Genomic DNA, 12,269 nt, shown 5'->3' with positions numbered 1-12,269 from the left:
AATGAACTATTGGGACCTCATGAAGATAAAAAGCTTCTGCACTGAAAAGGAAAATATCCACAAAACTAAAGAGCAACGGACGAAATGGGAAAAGATATTTGCAAATGACATATTGGACAACGGGCTAGTATCCAAAATCTATAAAGAACTCACCAAACTCCACACCCGAAAAATAAATAATCCAGTGAAGACATGGGCAGAAGACATGAATAGACACTTCTCTAAAGAAGACATTCAGGGGCGCCTAGGTGGCTCAGTCAGTTAAGTGTCTGACTGGCTCAGGTCATGATCTCGCAGTCCGTGAGTTCAGGCCCCGCATTGGGCTCTGTGCTGACAGCTCAGAGCCTGGAGACTGTTTCAGATTCTGTGTCTCCCTCTCTCTCTGATCCTCCCCTGTTCATGCTCTGTCTCTCTCTGCCTCAAAAAAATAAATAAACGTTAAAATTAAAAAAAAGAAAAAAAAAGAAAAGAAGACATTCAGATGGCCAACAGGCACATGAAAAGATGCTCAATGTCACTCCTCATCAGGGAAATACAAATCAAAACCACACTGAGGTACCATCTCACGCCAGTCAGAGTGGCTAAAATAAATAAATCAGGAGACTATAGATGCTGGCAAGGATGTGGAGAAACGGGAACCCTCTTGCACTGTTGGTGGGAATGCAAATTGGTGCAGCCACTCTGGAAAACAGTGTGGAGGTTCCTCAAAATAAGCAGATCTACCCTATGACCCTGCAATAGCACTCCTAGGAATTTACCCAAGGGATACAGGAGTGCTGATGCATAGGGGCACTTGTACCCCAATGTTTATAGCAGCACTTTCAACAATAGCCAAATTATGGAAAGAGCTAAATGTCCATCAACTGATGAATAGATAAAGAAGTTGTGGTTTATATACACAATGGAATACTACGTGGCAATGTGAAAGAATGAAATCTTGCCTTTTGTAGCAATGTGGATGGAACTGAAGAGTGTTATGCTAAGTGAAATAAGTCATACAGAGAAAGACAGATACCATATGTTTTCACTCTTATGTGGATCCTGAGAAAGTTAACAGAAGACCATGGGGGAGGGGAAGGGGAAAAAAAGTTACAGAGAGGGAAGGAGGGAAACCTTAAAAACTGAGAATAAACTGAGGGTTGATGGGGGGTGGGAGGGAGGGAAAAGAGGGTGATGGGCATTGAGGAGGGCACCTGTTGGGATGAGCACTGGGTGTTGAATGGAAACAAATTTGACAATAAATTTCATATTTAAAAAAAGAACATAGAAACAGGGTTTTCTGGAGAGATTAAATGTTGTAGTTTTATGTAATATTCATATACATTAATATGAATATTTACATTATAAAGTGATTAAAAATACAAAAGTCTTGTTAAAGAAAGTTTTAATCAATACTCTATCATCCCTCAAAAAATGTCTCACTTTTTAAAATTAAATTTTAGTTAGTTAACATACAGTGCAATATTGGCAACAGGAGTACATTTCAGTGATTCATCACTTACAAACAACATTTAGTGTTCATTACAAAAATTGCCCTCCTTAATATCTATCATGCATCTAGCTAATCTCCCACCTATCTCCCTTAATCAACTCTCATATTGTTCTCTATCATTAAGAGTCTCTTATGGTTTGTTTCCCTCCCTTCCCACATGTCCATCAGTTTTGTTTCTTAAATTTCACATGAGTGAAATAACATCGTATTTGTCTTTCTCTGATTGACTTATTTGGCTTAGCATAATACATTCTAGCTCCATCCACGACATTGCAGATGCCAAGATTTCATTCTTTTTGATGTTTGAGTAATATCCCATTATGTATAATATAATATATATATCTATACTACATCTTCACATCTTCTTTTTCTGTTTATCAGTCAATGGATATCAGAGCTCTCTTCATAGTTTGACTATTGTTGATAATGCTGCTATAAACACTGGGGTGCATATACCCCTTCATATCTGTATTGTTGTAACCTTTGGGGAAATACCTAATAGCACAATTGCTGGATCGTAGGGTAGTTCTATTTTTAACTTTTTGAGGAACCTATATACTATTCTCCAGAGTAGCTACACCAGTTTTAATTCTGATCAAAAGTGCAAGAGTGTTCTCCTTTTTTGGTATTCTCATAAACAACCTTTGTGTCTAGTGTTGTTAATTTTAGGAATTTAGGTGTGAGATGGAATATCATTGTGGTTTTGATTTGTATTTGCCTGATGATGAGTGATGTTGAGTATCTTTTCATATATATGTTAGCCATCTGGATGTCTTCTTTGGGAAAGTGTCTATTTATGTCTTCTGTCCATTTCTTTACTGGATTTTTGTGCGTGTGTGTGCTGAGTTTGATAAGTTGTTTATAGATTTTGGATAGTAACCCTTTATCAGATATGTCATTTATCTTCTCCCATTCCGTTAGCTGCCTTTTAGTTTTGTTGTTTCCTTTGCTGTGCAGAAGCTTTTTATCTTGATGAAGTCCCAATAGTCTATGCTTGCTTTTGTTTTCCTTGCCTTAAGTGACATGACTAGTAAGAAGTTGCTGTGACTGAGGTCACAGAGGTTGCTGCCTGCGTTCCCCTCTAGAATTTTGATAGTTTCCTGTTTCACATTTAGGTCTTTCATCCATTTTGAAATTACTTTTGTGTGTGGTGTAAGAAAGTGGTCCAGGTTTATTCTTCTGCATGTTGCCGTCATTTTCCCAACACCATTTCCTGAAGAGAGCTTTTTTCTATTGGATATTTTTTTCCTGCTTTGTCAAACATTAGTTGACCATATAGTTGTGGGTCCATTTCTATTCTGTTCCATTGATCTATGTGTCAGTATTTGTGCCAGTATCATACTGCATTTTGCTTTAAAAAATTTTGATGTTTATTTATTTTTGAGAGAGAGAGAGAGAGAGAGAGAGAGAGAGAGAGAATCGAAGCAGGCTTCAGGCTCTGAGCTGTCAGCACAGAGCCCAACAGAGAACATGAACTTATGGACTGCAAGATCATGACCTGAGCTGAAGTTGGATGCTTAACTGACTGAGCCACCCAGGCACCCCCACCCCCATACTGTCTTGATGACTACAACTTTGTAGTATAGCTTAAAATTTGGAATTGTGATGCCTCAAGTTTTCTGTTTTTCAGGATTACTTTGACTATTCAGGGTCTTTTGTGGTTCCATACAAATTTTAGGATTGTTTGTTCTAGCTCTGTGAAGAATGCCATTGGTATTTTGATATGTATTGCATTAAATGTCTAGATTGCTTTGGATAGTATAGACATTTTACCAAGGTTTGCTCTTCCAATGCATGAGCATGGAATGCTTTTCCATTTCTTTGTGTCCTCTTTAATTTCTTTCATAAGTGTTCTATAGTTTTCAGAGTACAGACCTTTTACCTTTTTAGTTAGGATCAGCCCTGCAGCCCAGGAATAATTCCCACTTGATCATGGTGAATAATTCTTTTAATGTACTGTTGAATTCTATTTGCTAGTATCTTGTTGAGAATTTTTGCAAACATGTTCATCAGAGATATTGGCCTGTAATTCTCCTTTTTAGAGGTGTCTTTGTTCAGTTTTGGAATCAAGGTAATCCTGGATTTCTAGAATGAGTTTGGAAGTTTTTCTTATATTTCTATTTTTTGGAAAAGTTTGAGAAGAATAGGTGTCAACTCTACTTTAAATGTCTTGTAGAATTCCCCTAGGAAGCCATTTGGCCCAGGACTCTTGTTTCTTGGGAGAATTTTATTATTGATTCAATTTTTGCTGGTTATGGGCCTGTTCAAATTTTCTTTTTATTCCTGTTTCAGTTTTGGAAATTTGTAAGTTTGTAGGAATTTGTCCATTTCTTCCAGATTATCCAGTTTGCTGGCATTTAATTTTTCATAGTATTCTTATGTAATTGTTTGTATTTCTATGTTGTTAGTTATGATCTGTCCTCTTTCATTTATGATTTTATCTAATTGGGTCCTTTGTCTTTTCTTTTTAATAAGCCTGGCTAAGGCTTCATCAATTTTGTTTATTCTTTTCCAAAAACTATCTCTTAGTTTCATCGATCTGTTCTACTGGGTTTTTGTTGTTGTTTTTGTTGTTTCTATATTGTTTATGTCTGCCCTAATCTTCCATTGCTGTAAGTGGGGTGTTAAAATTCCCCACTATTTTTTCTCAAGAGAACAAATCCACACCTTTATTTATTTACTTTTCAGTTAGTTTAAATCCTTGAGGGATACAGCATCACACAGATTCTGTTGCCAATGGCTTTAGCAGGAAAATTGCTTTGGAATTTTGCATGAACAATGCCACTGTTTCCATGAGCACGAGTTACTTTTCCCCAGATTACTCTGGTTTTATTCAGTTTGCCACCAGGAGTTACTGTGTTGTTCTTTGCTTTGTACACATAAGTACATCTCTTGCCTAGATGGAATTCAGTTTCATAAACACCTTCAATTTTAAAAAGAGCTGTGTGCTCCCTCTGGTTCCAGAGACCCCGTTTATAGCCAGCAATAATGGCTTTGTATCACAGCCTTCCAGACATATTTGTCACTTCAGGAGTCCTGTTCCCAGAAAGCCTCCAAAGGTTCCAAGATGGCAGAAAGAGAAAGGCCAAAATTCCCTACTATTATTGTATTATTATCAATGAGTTTCTTTATGTTTGTTATTAATCGATTTATATGTTTTGGTGTACCAAGTTGGGGGCATAAATATTTACAATCATTAGATCTTCTTGATGGATTGACCCCTTAATTATAATATAATGCCTTCTTCATCTCTTGTTATAGTCTTTGTTTTAAAATCTAGTTTGTCTAAGTATGGCTACTCCAGCTTTCTTCTGACCTCCATTATAATGAAAGATGGTTTTCCATCCCCTCACTTTCAATCTTCAGGTATCTTTAGGTCTAAAATGAGTCTTTTGTAGGCAGCATAGAGATGGATTTTATTTCTTTCTTTTTTTTCATCCATTCTGATATCCTATGTCTTTTGATTGGAGCACTTAGTCCATTTACATTCAGAGTGATTATTGAAAGATATGAATTTAGTGCCATTGAGTTACTTGTAGAGTTGGTGTTTCTGGTGATGTTCTCTAGTCCCTTATAGTGTTTGTTGCTTTGGTCTTTTTTTTGTTTTCTTTCTTCCACTCAAAGAGTGCCCCTTAAAGTTTCTTGCAAGGCTGGTTTGGTGGCCATAAACTCCTTTAGTTTTGTTTCTCTGGGAAACCCTTTATCTCTCCTTCTATTCTGAATTACAGCCTTGCTGGATAAAGAATTCTTGTCTGCATATTTTTCCCATTCAGCCCATTGAATATTTCTGGCCACTCCCTTCTGGCCTGTCATGTTTTTGTGGACAGGTCTGCTACTAAACTTATTTGTCTGCCATTGCAGGTTAAATACCTTTTTTCCTGAGCTTCTTTCAAAATTTTCTCTTTATCTTTGTATTTTGCAAGTTTCACTATGATATGTCATGGTGTAGACCCATTTCTGTTGATTTTTAGGACTTGGATACCTGTTTCCTTACCCAAATTAAGGAAGTTCTCAGCTAAAATTTGTTCAAACCTTCTCCTTTTTCCTGCACTTCTTCTGGGTCTCCTGTGGTATGGATATTGTTTTGCTTTATGGAAACCCTGAGTTCTCTAAGTCTCCCTTCATGATCTAATAGCCTTCTTTCTCTCTCCTTTTCAGCTTCATCATTTTCCATAATTTTATCTTCTATATCACCAATTCTCTCCTCTGCTTCTGCAATCCTCATTGTGACTTTATCCAGTCAATTTTACATCTCAATTTCAAAAGTCTCCTTTGAAAAGTATTTTTATTCCCTTAGTATTTTTATTTGAGTTAAGAAATTTTAAGAATGCGATACACTTTATCTAGTCAATAATAGTGTTTAATATATCTAGGAGTTATAGAAAAACTTTCAGGAATTATGTAAGCAGTCATAGGATAGGAGTTAACTACATACAGATATTTTTGCAAGTAGGCCAGGCCTATACAAAATACTAGCCTTAAATTTTTACTATTTTTTCTTGTTCTGTCTCTCCTACTCATAAGTGAATGTTTTCTATTTTCTTAAGAATCATCTTCAATATAGGATCTTTGAGAATTCTGGTTGTGGTAGATTGGACCAAAGGCAGTGAGAGATATTTGTTGGTGTTGGTCATTTTAACTTGAATACTCTTTATTTGGTCTGGATTTTATATTAAATATTTTCTTTGCTCAAATAAAATGGAAAACTAAAAATTTTAAAGGGTGCAATATTCTTTCCATGTGTATTTATATGTAGATGTATAGGTCTTTGTGTAGGTCTTAGACATGTATTTTCATTTTATTTGTGCTGGAGAGTGTTTAGAATGCAATTTATTAAAATATGCCATTATTTGCCTAATGGTTTTATAAAAATGCCACAATTGTTGTTTTACACATCAGGAAAATGGTCCTCTGCTGCAATATAAAAACAAAAATCTGTACATCTTTTTCATCTCAATGAGTTTCATGGTAGTAGCTGACTTATGCCCCTTTATCTTTTTATTTAGTGACTGTCAGTGAATGTTGGCATAACAGGATGACAATTTGATTGTCACAGCCTCATTGAATTACTTTTCATGATATTTAGATAACAAATGCCATTTTTTAATAAGTTGGTATTTCAAAATAATGTTCTTCTTTACTTTCTCATTTTAAAATGTGTGTGTGTTCTTGTGTGTGTGTGTGTTTTGATTTTAAAATTTTCTGCTGCTATCTTTGATACAGCTGCCAATGACCTCTCATTCACTTTACTGTTTCTTTAATACCTCACCCATCAAAAATGAAGGAATGCAAATTTTAAATTCAGCTAGAGATACAAATATCCACAAAACAGACTTCTTTCAATATATAGAGTGTTTTATGGTGTTGTAATATCATTGTACTTTATTGCCAAACCTCCAATGAAATACCAGAACTCAATATGAAAAATGAAAGGGTACTCAAAGCTCATTTTGTACTGTAGGGGGCTCTTTCTGCAGCATCTAAGTTACTCTCCAGGAGTTAGTCACTTAGGTAAGGGCAGTAACTTTTTTAGTGTTGAGCCTCTCTAAAAACCTACCAAGTAGTAACTGAGTGACTTTAAGTATTTTAAAATTAACATACTGGTGGCACGTGGGTGGCTCAGTCAGTTAAGCATCTGACTTCGGCTCAGGTCATGATCTTGCAGTTTGTGGGTTTGAGCCCTACATCAGGCTCTGTGCTGAAAGCTCAGAGTCTGGAGCCTGCTTCGGATTCTGTGCCTCCCTCTCTCTCTGCTCCTCCCCCACTTGTGCTCTGTCTCTGTCTCTCAAAAATGAATAAAGGTTAAAAAAATTTTTTAAATAAAGAATACAGTAAAACTCAAATATAAAAGTAAAGCAAGAGGGAAAACCAACAAACTCAAAATGTGTATAAATCACTTAGCACTGTCCCATATTCCTAGTAAGTGCTCAAAATGGATATCTATTTAGGGGCACCTGGGTGGCTCAGTTGGTTAGGCGTCCAAGTTCAACTCAGGTCATGATCTTACAGATTGTAAGTTTGAGCCCTGCATCGAGATCTGTGCGGACAGCTCAGAGCCTGGATCCTACTTCAGATTCAGTTCTCACTCTCTCTCTGCCCCTCCCCCACTATCACTCTGTCTCTCTGTCAAAAATAAATAAACATTAAAAATATTTTAAATTAACATACTGTATTAGGGTACATAGCTTTAGTTAATTCTCTTAGCAATCCTGTGAGGTAAGTTTCTGTTCCCATTTTGCAGATGAATAAATTAAAACTCAGGAAGATTAAACACACTGCCCAAGATCCTTGAACTAGTAAGAGAGAGCTGAGAGCCCAACATTGCCCTCCTACCACAAAGCCTGTGTTTCCTTTTCTACTCTGTGATGTCTCCCAGTAATGTAAACACTGCATTTTAGAAGGCTAAATTTTAACTTAAAGCCTTTAAACATATACCCCTTTCAAAATTGCTTTCATGTTTACTCAGGAAAGTCATTGGATATACATGAATATTTGCCTCCCATTCAGTCAGTATTTCCTAGAAAAAAATCCCAACTATCTTGTTCTACAGTGAAACACTTCACTGCTATTTTGAGAAAATACTTATTGCATTGAATAGTTGAAATGCTTCACAGAGTAAAATACCAGTTCTTTTTGCTCCAGCTGTAGCTAGATTTCAAATGTCAGGTTGAGTCATTTCTCTATATTCTGGAAGAATGTGAAACAGTAGGGAATATTTTGAGATGCCAGACACATACAATGTGGCATCTGGACCAAGGGGAGTGATACAGGTCAGTGCCTAGCAGATGGCATAATGAGCTGAGAGGCTACTGGCAGATGGACTTGACAATTTGGGCAAAGCAAAAGAGCTTTTGGCTACTAACACAAAGCACAAGGAAGGCACTGATGAAGATGCCAACTTGGATTTAGCAGCTGATATGGTGAGTATGAGGCCTACAAAAGATAGTAAAGTGATATTCTTTTCTAGGTATGGTATGGAAAAGGCAGTTAATGTAAGCAGAGAGTATTTGAGGTTTTTGGTCAACCAAACTCTTATGCATGATGCAGGGGGCATATTTTTAATGTACTCTAATACTTTTAAGTTGTCATGGTCAAGTATGAATTTATAAGCTGCTTATTAATAGTATAAAGTTACACTTGAATCCTTACTATAGCCTTCATAAGTTAAGCAAATTAACTCCAATTATATATTTTATATTTTATGTTAGTAAAATGAGATATTCACATCACTTGAAACAATGGTAGTAAGTAGGTTTTCTAAGCTAGATTTTTGCTCTAGGACTACTCAGATCAAGGTAGTCATTTTTGTATGTGTGAGAGTCCATCAATCTAAAAAGATGATGAAACTATTAACCAATAGTAGAGCATTGAGATGTTTTCCCCGGTAGTGATGATTAATTTGCATCATTTCTGTCTAACTCTTTTGTCCATCTGTAACATATGCTATATTGAATAATTGATGGGCAATTTCTGGCTTAAAATATATATGGGTTTTAGCCTCTGATGAAGTCTTTCTCAACTTGTTGTAAAAATATAATGAATCCACAGAAAATGATAAGAACACACAGAGCCAAAGATAAAAACAAACAAAACAAAGAGAAAATGTCAGTATCTGCGGTAATGAGACTAGACTAAGAAACTAGCAAAAGTTTGTCTCATGAAAGTAAGATGACTAGGGGGTTATAGAGATGAGATTATGTAATTCTACACCATAGCCCATAGCTCAGAGTCCCAAGATCTATACTAACCAGAACTGTAGACAACCGTATCTCTACTGTGAAGGTGCTTTTTTATATGCTATCCATCTTTCTATGTTCATTGAGATATAGCAACTCCCAGAAATATGACTGGATAGGCAATTGGTAGTAGCATAATTTATTCTAGGAACATGTGAGGCCCACAAATAAACCACTATAGCTAGGTCCTGGACATTATAAATTTTCATAGTACATTATGGAACAAGGTTGCATGTGGAGAAAAGCTACCGAATTAAAGCAAAACTATGTTAAGCACATGACAGCTGAAACACAGAAAATGGGGCTAAAATATGTGGACATTAACTTCTCCTCTAACTATGGATCAAAAAAGCTATTCAGCCATTCTTTGAGTTGGCAAAGACTGAGACCAAAGGCAAACAACTCATTGGTTCTATTGCCAAATATTTTGTTTGAAGAGAACTTGCTTCATTTGAAAATGAGTAAAGAGAAAACTCTCAGCACATGGGATACCAAAAATTCAGAGAAAACAGGGAATGGAACATAAAATTCAAAAGTTAATATCACAGCAATTGAGTTCCTCTAAGATCCAGAAAAAAATATCTTATAATTCTTTGACATACTAAACATAGTGGGGGAAAAATACTTTGGAGGTACAAAAACACAAAGTCATATGGGCAACATTCTGAGATATACAGGCAATAAAGTAGGTGAAAAGGGAGATGAGCAAGATAAAGAAGAATATCAATAAACTAAAAATGTAATAGAAGATCGGGAAATTTAAAATGCATATTTGAGTTATTAAGAAGAAGAAATATAATGTAGAATATCAAATTAGTAATGTGGGATAAAAATTTAGGAAGTTTTACTAGAGCCCCAAGGAAAGGAAAAAGGATGAATATGAGAGGGAAAATGGTATCTATGGAAAAAATAGAGATGTAGCCTATGAATAATTGGTATATCTGAGGAACAAATATAACAGAAATTATAATACAAAATATAGTGGAAGACAACTTTCCTGAATTGAAGAAATACCCGTGTACATACTTTGAGACATCTTAATAACTTCCACACAAAAATACTGAAAAGAAACCCATACCCAAATATATTGTGGTTAAATTCTTACATTATAAGGATAATTTTAAAGTGCTGCAGGCATCTGGAAAGGAAAAAATAATAAAGATAATCTAAAAAAAAAGAAAGCTGGCCCTAGGTTTATCTGTAATATCACAGTCCTGAAGACAATATAACAATATCTAAAAAGCTCTAATTGCCTTTCTAGTACAATGATCAAATAGTATGTAGTATAGATTTCTAGATAGGGATTTTTTTTTCTTTAGAACTCAATACATAGGTTAAAATTGTCTTCAACTGCTGCTTATGAGATATCTGATCCCAGATGACCTTTAGTCCTCTAGAGAAAACTTTTTTTTTTTAACTCTGGATATTGTATCACTTTCTATTTTTTCTTTTGTCCTCTCTGTTCATAAATTTTACCAAGGATGTTTAGGAACATGTTTCATTGGGATCTGCATTTTCATGAGATAGCATTTGTGTCATTGGCAGATTATTTAGATGTCTCTAGCATTCCATTATCTTAAACTTTAATCCATAACTATTGAAATATATAAATTAAAACTTTTAGTTTTATTATGTTTATAGTTTCCAAATTACTTTCACATAAATTATAAGCATTACATGTTTTTTAACATTTTGCATTATTTTGTACTGGTTCTAAAAATGTAATAGCAAGAACATACCAAGAAGTGTTGTAAGTGCTCTGTCTATATTAATCTTCTTTAATCTGTGCAACAATCAGGGCGCCTGAGTGGCTCAGTTGGTTAGGTGTCTGACTTCAGCTCAGGTCATGATCTTGTGGTCTGTGAGTTTGAGCCCCGCGTCAGGCTCTGTGCTGACAGCTCAGAGCCTGGAGCCTACCTCAGATTCTGTGTCTCCCTCTCTCTCTGCCCCTCCCCACTCACACTCTGTCTCTCTCTCAAAAATAAGTAAACATTAAAAAAAATTAAATCTGCACGACAACCTTATGAGGCAGGTATTCTAATTATTACCCTAATTTTTAAATGACTAAATTGAGGCACTAAAAAGTTAAATAACTTGCTCAAGAGACACAATCAATAACTGGTAGAGGTGGAGTTTGAATCAATACAGTCTAGCTTCTGAGTCTGTCTTGACCACTGTACTTCTCAACAGCATTTTCTCTTTCTTTCAGTCTTATAATGAGAGAAATTTACTCCAGGGGCATTTATTAATGTCCAGGGCTGAAAACTCGATAGTACTTTAGCACTTAGGTTCCTTGATGTTTTAAAGATAAGCTTGCTCTTCTGCTTTTAACAAGAAATCCTTTCGTTATCTGTATCCTTTCATTAGTCAACTAAAAGTGAAATAGAATATAATTGCAAAAATCATGACTGCATTTACAGGTGGCATTAAAATTCATAAATTATCCACATTTCCATCTACTCCAATTTCCATGTCACTTATACAAGAAATTGCTGATATGATTCACAGCATCATTTGATGACTGACTTTTAACTTCCCTTGCACTGCCATTAAGAAAAGGGAATATTTAAATGTGCAGGTAGTTGTCTCTGCTCTTCACATAATGGCCTTTAGAACTCATTGCCAATAGATTCAGGCATTTAATAATGTATTTTATAGCAAGATCATATTAGTGGGATCTTTCCTATGCCAATATTTGGCTCAAAGAATTCTTAAATGATAATCTGCATCTTTACATTGGAAATAATTCTCAAAATATTTAATGATGAAATTAGTTGGAATAGGTAAAATAAGAATATAGGTAAAGATACAAGTAGATGAGTACATGTTCGGTCTGTCACCAACTCACATTTTTAAAATGCTTAATGGTAAGACAACTTTCACTGTAATAATCAATATCTCTATGTTAATGTCTGTCATTTTTAAGAACTTTGTCACAACTTATGTTTTTACTGAATATCTTGAGAATTCATTAATAAGGCACCACTAAACTTAGTTTTCAGGAGACTGTTAAAATGAATAATGGCTATTACCAATATTAA

The 12,269-nt window shown here is 35.3% G+C and overlaps 1 pseudogene; it reads right to left on the bottom strand.

The window, feature by feature from the left end:
• Nucleotides 1-4,185: 4,185 nt before the first annotated feature.
• Nucleotides 4,186-4,509, bottom strand: LOC125157604 (60S ribosomal protein L35a-like; annotated as a pseudogene).
• Between the last annotated feature and the right edge of the window lie 7,760 nt (nucleotides 4,510-12,269).

Source organism: Prionailurus viverrinus, chromosome X (genome assembly GCF_022837055.1).
Source record: "Prionailurus viverrinus isolate Anna chromosome X, UM_Priviv_1.0, whole genome shotgun sequence".
Classification (NCBI taxonomy): Eukaryota; Metazoa; Chordata; class Mammalia; order Carnivora; family Felidae; genus Prionailurus; species Prionailurus viverrinus.
This window is presented reverse-complemented; position numbering and strand designations above follow the sequence as displayed.